This window comes from Lagenorhynchus albirostris, chromosome 3 (genome assembly GCF_949774975.1).
Source record: "Lagenorhynchus albirostris chromosome 3, mLagAlb1.1, whole genome shotgun sequence".
Classification (NCBI taxonomy): domain Eukaryota; kingdom Metazoa; phylum Chordata; class Mammalia; order Artiodactyla; family Delphinidae; genus Lagenorhynchus; species Lagenorhynchus albirostris.
Window position 1 is genome coordinate 102,019,894 of NC_083097.1, and position 17,413 is coordinate 102,037,306.

Here is a 17,413-nt window from a genome sequence, read left to right on the forward strand (position 1 = left end):
GGTCCAAAGAACAGGATTGGGGAGCAAAGGCACATTGGTCAGTGAGCTTGCCGCCAGTGTAGGGAGAACATGACTGATGAGCAGGATGCAGCTTGGAACAAAGTTTCAAGAAGGCTGCGTATGATGGGCATCAGCTACTTAGTATATGTGAAAGGTCTTCTGTAGCAAAGCCTGGGACTAGAAGCAAAGGGTGGGCTTTTGGGGAGGACAGCCCCACTGTGCCCTAGATGCCTCAAAGATGTTGAATGAGCAAGGATGGTGAGAACCCTTGTCAGTAGATGTGGGAGCTGAAATCCTGTGGATGAGTTTCTGGCGTTTCTGAGGTATCTTATTTTTATTTATCAACTTTAATGAAAGTCTCAGAGTATGATAAAGAGGTTTTACAATTACTCACCAAAGCCAAGATAGGTGATGACAGCATGGATAGAAAGGGGAGAAAACTCAAATGTCTGTCATCCCCCCACCCCTGCTCTTTCTCCAAGTTTGATATTTGGAGTATGACTCTGGATCTACTTTTAGACCCATTTTTCCCCCCTTCAAATAGTTTTCTCACCTCATTTCCTCCACTTTCCACCTGCGATAAAACCGAGTCACGGGTTTGCTTATGGACAGGGAAGCTCTGTTACCTTTTGCTAGAGAATCTGGTTAGAAGGATTTCATACTTCCTGCTATTATGGAGAGAATCTTGGGATTTCCTTGTAAAGTTAAATCTTTGCATATAAAACATGCTCTTTTATTATCATTTCATGGATACCTTAGCACATATGCTAAGATGCCAGAGAAATAGTGTAAAGAAAAAATACTAAACGATCATGAAATAAAGTCAGAATATGTTACTTCTTGGGGTATGATACAGTGCCACATTTCAGCACGGCTGCAGAAATTTAAGCTTAACTGCAAAAGATAAGCAAAGAAATGGGTGACTGGACAGTTAACTCTAGTATGAAATATGTGAGTCTGGTTTAGGAGTCTTGACAGATTGGAATGTTACACGTATTGAAGATCAGGATAAAAGAGAGAGAAAAAAAGATTAAATGGAACTCCTTCCCCAGAGATGGAAAAATCAGTCAAGAGGTTGAAGATTAAAGAAGTAAGAAAAAGACCTATTGAAACTAAACAAGGAAAAAAGACCACATAGCATAAATCAAACTTGATTTTGAATTTTTTAACATAGTTGTCAGTCATGCTTTTGCTTTCACGTGTATTTTCCCTAAATTTGAAGAGATTATCAGAAAAATATGCATTTCCAGGATGAACTTCAATAGCAGTTTTTTAATCCCCACATGACAAGGCGAAGCCTTAAGCAATGTGACTTTGTTTCTGCTAGGGTGTAGGTTAAAGGGAGGAGGTTAAAAGACTTCCTGATTGCTTATGAGTCATTAGGAGGCCCAGTGGTACAAGAGTCAGAACTTGTCTTTTCCTGCCAAATCATTTCTCTTCCTCCCATTTGATACCACAAGGTGTGCCTTTTGTTGAGAAAACAGGTCTATTGAACCCTACAAATGACACAAAGACAGAAAGGCTGTGTTTCAGTGTATTATAGTGTTTCAGACCAAAGAAGGTTTTAGGCTCGGCTTTCCTTCTTACCGGCAGCGTGTCCTTGAGAAGTTAATTAGCATCTATTATCCCCAGCTAACAAAATGGAGGTAACAATATGTATTTCACAAGATTGTTGTAAAGATTAAATGATATCACATATATAAATCACTTGGTACAGAGAACCATAAATGATAGCTGTTATTATTAACCTTTTAGGCTTAATGTTAAGAGGTTGATGAAGCCCAATTATAAAACTTCAAAGGAATGAAAATTCTAAATTTTTACATCTGTTATCAAATTATCCCACTTTTCCTTTCTTTTTTTTAAAAATAAATATTTTATTTATTTATTTTTGGCTACATTGGATCTTCGTTGCCGTGCGCAGGCTTCTCATTGCGGTGGCTTCTCTTGTTGCAGAGCATGGGCTCTAGGTGCACGGGCTTCAATAGTGGCGGCTTGCCGACTCTAGAGCGCAGCCTTAGTAGTTGTGGCGCACGGGCCTAGTTGCTCCGTGGCATGTGGGATCTTCCCGGACCAAGGCTCGAACCCATGTTCCCTGCATTGTCAGGTGGATTCTTAACCACTGCACCACCAGGGAAGTCCTTCACTTTTCCTTTCTTTGTCTTTGGTCTTGGCTTTGGTCACAGAGCTTTGTTTAAAGTTGTATTTTATTAAGGCAGTGACGAACTATTGAAGGAATGAAAGTCAGAATAGTGGTTCTCAATTCTGGTTGCACATCAGAACACCAAAGGCATAGTCTCTCAACTCAGCCCCACTAAGATTTGGGGCTGGAAAATCTTGGTATTGGTGGTAGTTGTGTGCATTGTAAGATTAGCCGCATCCCTGGCCTCTACCTACAAGATGCTAGTAACATATCCCTTCTCAATTGTGACAAACATACATAGCTGCAAATATTGCAGATGTCCCCCTTGGGGGACAAAATTACCTCCACTTGAAAAACACTAAGGAGAGAAATGTGATTTAAATGCTTTGGGACAGCAAACAGGCATTTGTATTTTTAGAAATACCATAGATGTGTTTTTTTTGTTTGTTTTGTTGTTTTGTGGTACGCGGGCCTCTCACTGTTGTGGCCTCTCCCGTTGCGGAGCACAGGCTCCGGACGCGCAGGCTCAGCGGCCATGGCTCACGGGCCCAGCCGCCCCGCAGCATGTGGGATCTTCCCGGACCGGGGCACGAACCTGTGTCCCCTGCATCGGCAGGCGGACTCTCAACCCCTGCGCCACCAGGGAAGCCCCCCTAGATGTTTTTAATATGGAATCAGAATCAAATTTAGAACAATTTGCCAGGGAATCTATATTTCATTTTATTATTTTATATTTTTATTGTGATATAATTGACTTTAAACATTACATTGCTTTCAGGTGCAACAATGATTCGCTATATGTATACACTGCAAAATGATCACCACAATGTTTAGTTAACATCTGTCACCACATATACAATTTTTTTCTTTTTATGAGAACTTTTAAGATTTACTCTTAGTAAGTTTCAAATATATAATATAGTATTATAATCTGTAGCCACCATGCCGTACATTACGTCTCCAGGACTTTTTATAACTAAAAGTTTGTATCTTTTGATCCCCTTCACCGATTTCACCCACCTTGCACATCCCACCTCTGGCACCACTGATACATTCTCTGTATGTATGAAGGCATGAGTTTTGTTTTTGTTTTTTAGGTTCCACATATAAGTGACACCATACAGTATTTGTCTTTCTCTATCTGACTGATTTAACTTAGCGTAATGCCCTCTAGTTTCTTCTATGTTGTCACAAATGGCAGGATAATTCTTTTTTTTTTTTTACTGAATAAGATTCCATCCTGCGTGTGTGTGTGTGTGTGTGTGTGTGTGTGTGTGTACCACATTTCCTTTATCCATTCATCCATTGATGGACACTTAGGATGTTTCCATGTCTTGGCTATTGTGAACAGTACTGCAGTGAACATGGTGTACAGATATCTTTCTGAGTTAGTGTCTTTGTTTCCTTCAGATAAATACTCAGGAGTGAAATTGCTGGATCATATGGTAGTTCTATGGCTGCACTGATTTACATTCCCGCCAGCAGTGCATGAGGGTTCCTTTTTCTCCTCATCCTCACCAGCACTTTTTATTTGTTGTCCTTTTGATAATAGCCATTATAACAGGTGTGAGGTAGTATCTTATTGGGGTTTTTATTTGTATTTCCTTGATGATTAATGATGCTGAACACATTTTTACCCGTTGGCCATCTGTATGTCTTCTTGGGAAAAATGTCTATTCAGGTCCTCTACCCATTTTTTAACTGGATTGTGATTTTTTTAAACATTTTTTTGCTATTGAGTTGTTAGAGTTCTTCATGTATTTTGGATATTAACCCCTTATCAGATTTATGATTTGAAAATATTTTCTCTTATTTATTCATTTATTTACATATACATGCATCTATTCTTTTTCAAATTCTTTTCCCATTTTGGTTGTTACAGAATATTGAGCAGTTCCCTGTGCTATACAGTAGGTCCTTGTTGCATATCTATTTTAAATGTAATAGTGTGTATATATTAATCCCAAACTTCCAATTCATCCTTCCCCAGCACCTTTCCCCTTTGGTAACCATAAGTTTGTTTTCAAAGTCTGTGAGTCTGTTTCTGCTTTGTAAATAAGTTCATTTGTATCCTTTATTTAAGATTCTGCATACCATATATCTCTCTTTCTCTGACTTACTTCACTTAGTATGATAATCTCTGGGTTCATCCATGTTGCTGCAAATGGCATTATTTCAATCTTTTTAGTGGCTGGGTAATATTCCATTGTATATATGTACCACATCTTCTTTATCCATTCATCTGTCTGTAGACATTTAGGTTGTTTCCATATCTTGGCTATTGTAAACAGTGCTGCAGTGAACATTGGGGTGCATGTTTCCTTTTGAAACATGGTTTTCTCCAGATATATGCCCAGGAGTGGGATTGCTGGATTATATGGTGGTTCTATTTTTAGTTTTTTAAGGAACCTCCACAATGTTCTCCCAAGAGGCTGTACCAATTTACATTCCCGTGAACAGTGTAGGAGGGTTCCCTTTTCTCCACACCCTCTCCAGCATTTATTGTTTGTAGACTTTTTGATGATGGCCATTCTGACCATTGTGAGGTGATATCTCATTGTATTTTTGATTTGGATTTCTCTAATAATTAGCGATGTTGAGCATCTTTTCATGTGCCTCCTGGCCATCTGTATGTCTTCTTTGGAGAAATGTCTGTTTAGGTCTTCTACCCATTTTTTGATTGGGTTGTTTGCTTTTTTGATATTGAGGTGCATGAGCTGTTTGTATATTTTGGAGATTAATCCCTTGTTGGTCACATCGTTTGCAAATATTTTCTCCCATTCTGTGGGTTGTCTTCTCGTTTTGTTTATGGTTTTCTCTGCTGTGCAAAAGCTTTTGAGCTTAATTAGGTCCCATTTGTTTATTTTTGTCTTTATTTTCATTACTCTAGGAGATAAATCAAAAAAGATATTGCTGTGATTTATGTCAAAGAGTATTCTGCCTATGTTTTCCTCTAAGAGTTTTATAGTATCAGGTCTTACATTTAGGTCTTTAATCCATTTTGAGTTTATTTTTGTGTATGGTGTTAGAGAATGTTCCAATTTCATTCTCTTACAGGTAGCTGTCCAGTTTTCCCAATTTTCTCATTTATCAAAGAGACTGTCTTTTCTCTATTGTATATTCTTGTCTCCTTTGTCTTAGATTAATTGTCCATGAGTGCGTGGGTTTATTTCTGGGCTTTCTATCTTATTCCATTGAGCTATATTTCTGTTTTTTGCGCCACTACCATACTGTTTTGATGACTGTGGCTTTGTAGTATACCCTGAAGTCAGGAAGCCTGATTCCTCCAGCTCTATTTTTCTTTCTCAAGATTGCTTTGGCTATTCGGGGTCTTTCGTGTCTCCATACAAATTAAAAATTTTTTTGTTCTAGTTCTGTGAAAAATTCCATTGGTAATTTGATAGGAATTGCATTGAATCTGTAGGTTACCTTGGGTAGTATAGTCATTATGGCAATACTGATTCTTCCAATCCAAGAACATAGTATAACTTTCCGTTTGTGTCATCTTCGATTTCTTTCATCAGCGTTCTGTAGTTTTTGGTATACAGGAATTTTGCCTCCTTAGGTATTTTATTTATTATTTTTTTGGTGCAATGGTAAATGGGATTGTTTCTTTAATTTCTCTTTCTGATCTTTCATTGTTAGTGTATAGAAAAGCAGCAGATTTCTGTGTATTAATTTAGTATCCTGCAACTTTACCAGATACATTAATGAGTTCTAGTATCGCGATTGCTCCTTTCCTACCATCTCATTGTGGCTTCTTCTTTGTGTTTGGATGTAGGATATCTTTTTTGGTAGGTTCCAACATTTCTTTGTAAATGGTTGTTCAGCAGTTAATTGTGATTTTGGTGTTTTCGTAAGAAGAGGTGAGCTAATGTCCTTCTACTTGGCCATCTTGCCTCCTGCTTTTCTTCCATTTAGTAGGTTGCCTTTTCATTTGGTTGATGGTTTCTTTTACTGTGCAAGAAGCTTTTTAGTTTGATGTTGTCACACTTGTTTGTTTTTGCTATCATTGCCTTTGCTTTTGGAGTCAGATCCAAAAAATCATTGCTAAGACCAGTGTCAAGGAGCTTATAGCCTGTGTCTTTTCTTATAGGAGTTTCATGGCTTCAGCTCTTCTGTTTAAGTCTATTATCCATTTTGAGTTATTTTATATATATGGTATAAGACAGTGATCCAGTGTTATTCTTTTCATATGGCAGTCCAGTTTTCCCAACACCATTTATTGAAGAAACTGTCCTTTCCCCATTGTATATTCTTGGGTAGTCTATATTTTAATTAACTTGGTGGTGGATTTCTCTGAAATTCAAAATTAGTTACAATTATTTAATAAATGAGCAATGTTCTTAGAGTTTAACAAAAATTGTTGCAGGTGATAGTGATCTGGAACTATTTTCATGGACTCTCCAATTTGGGTAGAAAATTTTCAGGAAAATTTTTATGAATTAAAAAATGACTTAGGGATAGTTAAATATGTGGCAATCACTCTTTATTTAACATTAGTTTTAATTACTGTTTTAGTCAGCTCTGGCTGCCATAACTAAATATATATTACACTAGGTAGTTTAAACTGTGGAAATTGATTTTCTCATAGTTCTGAAAGCCCTAAGTCCAAGATCAAGGTGCAGCATGGCTGGTTTCTGGTGAGGGCCTTCTTCCCACCTTGTAGATGGCTGCCTTCTTGCTGTGTCCTTGCATGGCAGGGATTGAGAAAGAAAGAGAGAAGGGGTGGGTTGGAGGGTAGGGAGTCTCTTTGGTGCCTCTGCTCATAAGGGCTCTAATCCCATCATGAGGGGCCCATGCTCATAACCTGATCTAAACTTAATTATCTCCCAAAGACCCCATCTCCAAATACCTACCACATTGGGGGTTAGGGCTTCAACGTATGAATTTAGGTGGCAATTCAGTCCATAGCAATTACCAAGAATTTTGTATTTCTCTATAAGCATAGAACTAAGTATGGTAGGCAAAATAATGTTTGCCCCAAAGATATAACAGCCTAATCCCCAGATACTGTAAATGTGTTATCTTTCATGGCAAAAGGGACTTTGCAGATATGATCGTTATGGATCTTGATATGGGAAAATTATCAGGCTGGTTCCAGGGTAATCACAAGTTTCCTTAAAAATGGGAGAGGGAAGCAGAAAAAAGAGTCAATCACTATTGTGTGTGTGTGTGTGTGTGTGTGGGTGTGTGTGTGTAGTAATGACCTCAATTTTTACAATATTTTAACTTCCTATATATTGCACTTAAAATCAGATCATGTGTCATTTAACACATTCTTGTATTTTTATCTATTATCAAATCATAACATCTTATTCACAAATATCCTTTACTATTCTTTCTTAAAGCATTATAAAACCTCCCTTCATTAGTTTTTGAGTTCAGTACTTGTCCTCTCAGGTAGAAATATCTCTTGTCCTTGGACCTTCAGAGAGTTTAGGCCAACTACAAAGTTAGAGGGACCACAGTAGTCAGTACAAGTCAGAACTATAGTACAGTAGCAAAAACAAATACCCTGGGACTAAAAGGTGATACAGGCCACACCAGGCCACTCACTCCTGGAACCCAGACATCATGACATGAGGAAGCCAAGCAACCATAGAGAGGCCACCTGTCCCAGCCCTAGTCCCAGCCAAAGTCCAGCCAGTGGCTAGCACCAAGTACCAGACATGTGAGTGAACAAACTTTCGGATGATTCCAGTTCCCAGTCTTTGATGTATCCCTGTTGACACCACTGGAGCTGAAATGACTTGTTCAAAAAGTCCTGACCAAACTACAGATTAGTGAGCAAAATAAATGTCACTGCTTTAAGCAACTCATTCCATTTTGGTGTGGTTTGTCACATATACATAGAAAACTGCAATAACCTCCACATTTCTACCAAACCAAATATACATTCCTCTGTCCCTCAGTACTCATTGACACCTGGCTTTAACCTACCTTCCTGGTCTGATCTATGATGCCTCATCATTCATGCATGCACTGCTTAACTCAATCTTAGCTTTGGAACCTTATACCCTTTTCCATATAGAGCCTAGTATTGTTGTTTTGTTCCATCTTTGCTCATCTCAATCCTGCCTGTTCTTCATGGTCCATAATTTAGGCCCTGCAATGCACATCTGTTGCCTTGGGTTTTTTTCCATATCCAAGACTACTGGTCTGGTGTCAGCAGCCTAATTTTCTTTTGAAGAAACCACCTCTTCTTTACACCCTATCTAGAGGCTTCAGGTAAGTTAAACTTCAGCTTCTAGTCTAAGGTGGGCAAAGAGCCCAGACATAGCCAGTTGGCATATTCCATCGTTCTGCCCAGTGTGATTCATTCAAGAATGGGCACACACCCTGAGTTTGTCCAGTGAGATGAAATCCTGAACTTTTCCCAGAAGAATCTTTCTGTACTGCCTACTGTACCATGAGGCTGTCAGCAGCCAACATAGAGTGAAAGCCTACCTGAGAATGAAACCAACCCAGAAGGAAGCAGAGCCAAGTGTCAGATTTCTCATAGCATCACTGGAGCATCTGGACTTAGCCATGCCTGGAGCGCCATCCCTCCTTCCACCCACAACTTCTTAGTTGTGTGAGCCAAGCAATTCTTTTTTGGCTGAAAGCCAGATTGAGTTAGATTTCTATCACTTGGTAACTATACAGTCCTGGATAGTTTAAGACCACATCTTCCTACTCAATATGGCAATTCCTGAGTGCCCATTTCACACACGATTCTGTAGTTGGAGTTGAGGCAAAAACATTGAGTAAGACGGGGTCCATGAGGCTTAACCTTACTGGCTTTTCCTTCCAACCCTTCAGTGGAGTGCTTCATCATGCTATTTGTTTACAGCACTTCCCACAGCCATATTGCAGTATAATTAGCTGTATGCATGCCATCATAAGCTTTGTGAAGAGGGGAAACATTCACTTTATTTGAGGACATAAAAATCCATGTATGAAAGTGCAGGCATATAGTGTGTACTCGGGTAGATATTATTTCCATTCTTTCACATTGCACCTACATGCATCTTGTTCATAGTTGTTGAATGATATCTATATTAATCATTGTCTCTAAGTAATACTAGATAACATTTATGGAACAATTATTAGACGCCAAGCATAAGTACCATCTCAGTTCTCACAGTAACATGAGGTGATACATACTATTATTCTTCCTTTTATACTGGTGGGAAAAATCCCAATAAATGCAAGCTTGGAAAGTTAAAAATCTTGTCCCTAGTCTCACAGCTAGTAAGTGGCAGAGTGAGGACTCCAACTTACGTCTGTCTCATACCACACTGAGCTCATAGCCAGCACACCATATCAAATGCATGGGGCTTCCTGCTTGAAAAACATTCTAAATATCTGTTCTGAATGGAGGTAAATTGGTTGGGTTAAAAAACCTTGAAAGCGTGGGAAATCAGTCCTCATTTTTGTGCCGTGGTCTTAACCCTCAAAATAGCTGCCCATGTTACAGAAGTGACTTAGCAACGTTTTGGGAGGTGGATAGGGTAAGTGGAAATTTGGAAGGCATTGCCATAAGGCAGATAGTAGGAGCAAACTGTCTGAGCTTTGTTCTTCCCACATCAGCCATAGATGTGAAGAAAATGACAAGAGTAAAAACTGCAAAAGCCTTTTCTAAAAAGTGTTGCAAATTCGATGGCTGCCAGCCAGGAAAATGTAGTGTCCTTTGTTGTCACAAGTGCATAACAGAACGAAGACTCTCAGGCTGCAGGGAAAGATGATAGGGTTGGAAATGAAGAGCTTACGAGGAAGCAAAATGTAAAAATCTAACCAAGGGTAAATGGGAATAAAAGGTCCTTGAAAGTTTCAGGAAGACCTGTACAGAGTTCCAATGAGTTACGTGCAGGGAAATATGCTATTGGTAAAGCTGCAAGTAAGTTTCCCATCCTACCCACTCAAGGAATAAAACAGCCTCACTATTAAAATGCCGGTGGTTCTTTGGGAGAAGAAAATGCATTTATAGGCAAACTGGAAAGGATGACCAGCCCATGTTTGTTTCTTACAGTGCAATGAAAAATTAAATATTTGTTACGGATTTTAAAATACGCATGAAAAAGGCAGATTTTTTTTCATCTCAGTTTCCTCTGGGTGCTATGCAGAGCCGTTGAGGAGAACTGCTCTCCTGCGTCATGGTCCCTTCTTCCCCAGTCAGTCTAGTGGCCGGAGTGAGAACTGGGGACAGAAGGAGAATACTTGAGGCACTTCATGCACCCTGAGCTGTGGGAGCACCAGGGTGGGGCAAGGGTGGGAACGGAGAGGATGAACTTCTCTTAGATTGCATTTTAAATCCTTCGTTTTGACATCTGAAAAACAGGTCATGGAAACACGTTTCTCACTTGATCATTTTCAGGATTAAATGGATAACACATATAAAGCCTCGCTGTTCCATCCCATTCACTTGTGCACTTTCCAACTAGTCTGAAAGCCCCATGAGGGCAGAGGCCAAGTCCTGCTTGCTCACTGCTGTGCCCCCAGTGCCTGGCACAGAGTCTGTGTTGAACAAATCTGTGTTGGCTTGAACTGATGCCTGTTGCCTGTGTTTTTAGGAAGATGCAAAACCAATTTTCTTTCTATTATGTTTATTCTAAAGCAATTTGTGTCAAGCAAATGCTTTTCCAAGAATGTGAAATTTGCCCCTAAGTGATCTGAGAGATCCTGATGATGCATTAAAATGGCCAGTTGCATTTAATGACAGAAATGGGATTGGAGGGGCAGAATGGGCCAAGAACTTCCTCCCACAAATGATAGTCCTAATTAACATACTTTATCTAAAGACCATTGTCTTAATCAAAAAGCATCTTAAGTGACAGTTTACATGTGGTCTTTTAAGGAGGCCATGTAGCAAGAACAAATCCTGTAAAATAAACATTGTTCGTTTTTGCATCTGTCCCCAAAAGGAAAGAGAATGAAATAGTGACTGAAATTTGCTAGGCTCTGCTTAAAACTGTTGGAATTTTGCTAACTGCCATTCTAGTTCCAGCTTAGAGCTATTCTTTAGCATGAGTGATACATATATTTGAGAAGTATATCTAAGAGATATTAATAGTATTAACAGATAAGAATAGATAGATATATTGAGGGCTGTGGCAGCACATAAGGGTGGTGGGGGAAGGGAATGTCAGGGAACTAGTGTGTCCAAGTTGAATCTTGAGGATGAGAGAGCCAATTCATTTAATTCTTTTACAAGTTCTATAATGAAATTCTTGTTCTTATTTCACAGATAATATAACACATCAGCTTTACGAGAGTAAGTTACTCTCTAAAATTCATACACTTTCTGCTATACCAGCATTTTACAATTTTTGTTTTGTTTTGTTTTTGGTCTGCTTATCCCTTTCATCAGATTAAATACTTGTGAAACTATTAAAGATTATTTTAATCATTTCCTATTTTTTTGCATAATAAATTATTTTTTAAATTCTAAAATATTTTGTTAGATAAGTGTATGATTAATGGCCATATTATAGTGTTTACTTTCAATATAATTTTTATCATCTTTGATATTTGTAATGTATAATAATTAACTTTGGTCCATTTAATAAATATGGCAGTATTTATTTTACTATCAAAAAGTGTAAGAAAAATCATGATTTGGCTACAAATTTATAAGTTTTAGATTATCTTTAGGAGATCAAAACCATGATAAAATATAGTTATTTTAAGGATTATGACATAAACAATAGAAAAAACTGCCTTCATTTAATGTTCAGAAGTTCTGAATTTTCTATTTACAAATCAGTTAATTTTGATAATTGTCATGTTTTGTTTATAAATGACAGGATAAGCTGGAAGGTATTAGGCTGCTATTTGCAGTCATTTACCCATAAGTAAGACATTCCAGATGCTGGTAGCCTTAATTCCCAATAAAAAAAAATCTAAATCAGTTATAACTGTCACAGGGCTTTCTATTTTTAGCATTTTCTTTGTTAGAAGAGACTTCCTGCTGGTCTATATTATAAGCATATGCATCTGAATTACAGATCTGGTGGGGAACATCTTAAGGTACATGTATTAGCTCAAGCTGCCATGACAAAAATACCACAAACTGGGTGGCTTAAACATAGGCACTAGCAGTCCAAGATCAAGGTCCCAGCAGCTTTGGTACCCAGGTAAGGGCCCTCTTCCTAGCTTCCAGATGGCTGCCTTCTCACCGTGTCCTCACAAAGTGGAGCGAAAAAGAGCTCTGGTCTTTATTCTTATTATTATAAGGACACTAATTCTGTCATGGGGGCCCTACCCTCATGACCTCATCCGAACCTAAATATGGACCAAGGGCCACCAAATATCACTACATTGGGGGTCAGGACTTCAACATATGAATTTGGGGGGACACAAGCCTCATTCAGTTCATAACAGCATATTTGTAGAAATGTTTAGGTCCAGAGAAGGGGTGCCCCACCTCACTCTTTGGTCTTCCTCCTAATAGGGTGAGGGTTCTGCAGGGCCAAGAGAACATGAATATTCAGAGCCCACACACTCTCTTCCAGGTTATACTGACTGCCTGGGACCCTAGAATTTCCTAACTGAACCACCTGCACCTGCTTCCAGGGCCTGCAAAGCTCCCTCCCTAGGTTGCCCCTTCTGTCTATGAACTGCAAGGCCACTGTGAAACACCTCCTCCCAGGAGATGGCCAAGGGGTGACAGTTTTGACTTAGGGGAAGAATGGTTGGAACTTGTTAAGTGCTGGCTTGGAGTCCACAGGCACATATACAAGATGGAATGGAGGACAGAAAGAGAAGGGAGAGAGGAGAACTGGCTCTCCCCACGCCAGTGTGTTCCAGCATCAAACTTTGAAAAGTGCAAGAAACCTGCATGCAAACCTCACCTTCCAGGTTATTAAAAAGGTGCAGTTGTGAAGTTACTAGGATAGAACATATTTTATTTCAGATAGGTTACATTAAATATTGCTGGATTTTTTTCCAGAACTGCTGTACCTATTTTGACTTCTATGAGCAGTTTACATGTGTTTCCATCTCTCCACATATTCACCAACACTTGATATTATGTACTTTTCAAAATGTCTTAAATATTAAGACATTTGCTGTGTGGTCTCCATTTGTACTCTTGATCTACTTATCATGAATGTTAGGTGTGGGTCTGATGATGATTAATGCTACTCATTAACTGGTGACTAATATTACTAACAATACTAACTTTAATAATTTTTATGCACCATTAATATTATAGATATAAATTAAGCAGCATATGGCTGAGAATAAGAACTGCTATAAACTGAGTACTGGTTGAAACCATCTTGGTGGTTGGCAGTGTTGAACTGAGTGATAAACCAGCTAATTGAGTCATTTGCTCATCAGAGCTCTACTAAGTGGCCATGGGGATGAATCTGATATACCCTACGAATATCCCAAATTGCTCCATTTTGAAAGGAAGATATATACAGAATAGTAATTTGAGTCATTAACTAAAAAGTGTTTTTTTCATTCTTAATTGCCACAGCCATTCCCTGCCTCTATTCACCTCATAGGCTGCCCCTCTAATGCACTTGTTATAGGACCTGAAATTAGCACTTTTATAAGGGATGTACATTGTTTTGTGTGTTTTAAAAACTTTACACCAAGGTCATTGAGATTTACATCACATTTTCTTTTTTTTCTACTTAATGTTCTATCCACATTGCCGTGTGGGTTGAATTTACTGCTTCTAATTGCTGCATAGTGTCCATAGGACATATATCATCTTTTATTTATCCACTCCCCTAGTTATAGGCATCTAGGTAGCTTTCAACTCTCTCTTATCACAAATAAAATATGACTATAATGAACATATCATATGTGATCCTTACTAACCCATGTGGGAATTTCTTTGATGTATATACCCCAGGAGTGGTATTGCTGATAGGGTGTAAGCATACTTATTACATTAAATATTGGTGGATTGTTTTCTAGAGCTGCTGTACCTATTTTGACTTCTATGAGCAGTTTACATGTGTTTCCACTCTCTGTATCTTCACCAACACTTGATATTATCTACTTTACAAAATTTTGCCATTGTCATGCATTCACGTGGTATCTTATCCTTTCAATCTGGTGATATTGCTATTGTTTTAATTTGTATTGCTTTGCACCATCATTAACGTTAAAAAAGAGTTAGTGTCGGGACTTCCCTGGTGGCGCAGTGGTTAAGAATCCGCCTGCCAATGCAGGGGGCACGGGTTCGATCCCTGGTCCAGGAAGGTCCCACATGCCATGAAGCAACTAAGCCCATGGGCCACAACTACTGAGCCCGCATGCCACAACTGCTGAAGCCTGCGCACCTAGAGCCCATGCTCTGCAATAAAGAGAAGCCACCACAATGAGATGCCCGTGCACCGCAACGAAGACCCAACGCAGCCAAAAAAATTAAGTGTTGTTACAAATTTACACTTTCTTTTTCCATTCTCATGTTTTGTACTTTGACTCAGGTTGGTTTTCGTATGTTCTTGTTCTTAATGGATAATGTAAAGTCATTTGTTCATCTAAATTTTTTGTACGTGTGTCTATGTGCCAGGAATATAAAAAATAATTTGCTGATCTTGTAAAATAGGTGGTGGTGGTGGTGTGTGTGTTTAATTAACAAAAAGGACACTGAGCTCTAAATATCATTGTCTCTTGTTGTTCTTTGTCCTTAACGTTTCTCCTTCTCTCCTTCCCCCCCCTCTTCCTTTGCCTCTTCCTCTTCCATCTTCTTCCTATTTTTTCTTTTACATAACAGTATTTTAAAAATACCCATGCTGCTATATGTACAAATTATTGAATTAATTTTTCCATTTTTACTTGAGTTGTTAAGCATCTCTCTAGTTTTGCCAATGGAATATTCTGCAGCTTAATTCCTGAGGAAAAAGTGGAGTTATTGAATAAGAGGAAGCAGAATAAAGATGAGTGGTGACAAATTTCTAGGACAATTTTCTTTTAAAGGGAGAGTATTTCTTTGGCATTGGGGGAAAAAAGTGTCTAGAACCTGGTCTCCCTCCCTACCTCCCTCCTTCCCTTCCTCCTTCCCTTCCATTTTTATTTACATTGGAGTAGAGTTGATTTACAATGTTGTCTTCATTTCAAGTGTATAGCTAAGGGATTCAGTTATACATATGAATATATCCATTCTTTATTTTTCAGATACTTTTCCCCTATACGTTATTACAGAGTATTGAGTAGAGCCCCCTGTGTTATACAGTCCTTGTTGATTATCCGTTTTCTATACAGTCATGTTTTCTATATAGTCGTGTGTATATGTTAATCACAAACTCCTAATTTATCCCCCCTCCGCCCCCCACATTTTCCCTTTGGTAACCATAAGTTTGTTTTTGAAGTCTATGAGTCTGTATCTGTTTTATAAATAAGTTCATTTGTATCATTCTTTTTAGATTTCTCATATAAGTGATATCATATGATATTTGTCTTTTTCTGTCTAACTTACTTCACTTAGTATGATAATCTCTAGGTCCATCCATGTTGCTCCAAATGGCATTATTTCATTCTTTTTTGTGTCTGAGTAATATTCCATTGTATATATGTACTACATCTTCTTTATCCATTCATCTGTTGATGGACATTTAGTTTGCTTCCAGGTCTTGGCTATTGTAAACAGCTCTGCAATGAACATTGGGGTGCATGTATCATTTCAAACCATGTTTTTCTCTGAATATATGCCCAGGAGTGGGATTGCTGGATCACATGGTAGCTCTATTTTTAGTTTTTTAAGGAACTTCCATACTGTTCTCCATAGTGGCTGTGCCAATTAACATTCCCTTTTCTCCACACCCTCTCCAGCATTTATTGCTTATAGATTTTTTTGATGGTGGCCATTCTGACTGGTGTGAGGTGATATCTCAATTGTAGTTTTGATTTGCATTTCTCTAACAATTACTGATGTTGAACATCTTTTCATGTGACTCTTGGCCATCTGTTGGTCTTCTTTGGAGAAATGTTGATTTAGGTCTTTTGCCCATTTTTTTTTATTTTTTAATTTTTTGATACTGAGTTGCATGGTCTGTTTGTAAATTGGAGACTAATCCCTGTTCAGTCATATTGTTTCCAAATATTTTCTCCCATTCTGTGGGCTGTCTTTTCATTTTGTTTACGGTTTCATTTGCTGTGCAAAAGCTATTGAGTTTAATTAGGTCCAATTTGTCTATTTTTGTTTTTATTTCCATTACTCTAGGAGACAGCTTGGAAAAGACATTGATTTATGTCAAAGAGTGTTCTGCCTACGTTTTCCTCTACGAGTTTTATAGTATCAGGTCTTACGTTTAGGTCTTTAATCCATTTTGAGTTTATTTTTGTGTATGGTGTCAAAACGTTCTAATTTCATTCTTTTACATGTAGCTATCTAGTTTTCCCAGCACCATTTATTGAAGAGACTGTGTTTCCTACATTGTATAGTCTTGCCTCCTTTGTCATAGACTAAGTGACCGTAGGTGAGTGGGTTTATTTTGGGGCTTTCTATCCTGTCCATTGATCTATGTTTTTTTAAACTTTTGTTTTATATTGGAGTATAGTTGATTAACAATGTTGTGTCAGTTTCAGATGTACAGCAAAGCGATTCAGTTATACATATACATGTAACTATTCTTTTTCAAATTCTCTTTCCATTTCGGTTCTTGCAGAATATTGAGCAGAGTTCCCTGTGCTATACAGTAGGTCCTTGATAGTTATCCATTTTAAGTATAGCAGTGTGTACAATGTTTCTGTTTCTGTGCCGGTACCATACTGTGTTGATGTTTGTTTTGGCTATGCAGGGTCTTTTGTGTCTCCATACAAATTTAAAAATTTTTTTATTCTAGTTCTGTGAAAAATTCCCTTGGTAATTTGATCCGGATTGCATTGAGTCTGTAGGTTGCCTGGAGGGTATAGTTATTTTGGCAATACTGATTTTTCCAATCCAAGAACATGGTATGTCTTTTCACCTGTATGTGTCATCTTCGATGCCTTAAATCAGCGTCTTTTACTTTTCAGAGTACAGGATTTTTGTCTCCTTAGGTAGGTTCATTCCTAGGTATTTTATTCTTTTTGATGCTATGGTAAATGGGATTGTTTCTTTAATTTCCCTTTCTTATCTTTTGTTGTTAGTGTATAGAAATGCGACAGATTTCTTTGTATTAATTTTGTATCCTGAAATTTTACCAAATTCACTGATGAGCTCTAGTAGTTTTCTGGTAGCATCTTTAGGATTTTCTATGTATAATATCATGTCATCTGCAAACAGTGACAGTTTTACTTCTTTTCCAATTTGGAGTCCTTTTTGCTTTTTCTTCTCTGAATGTC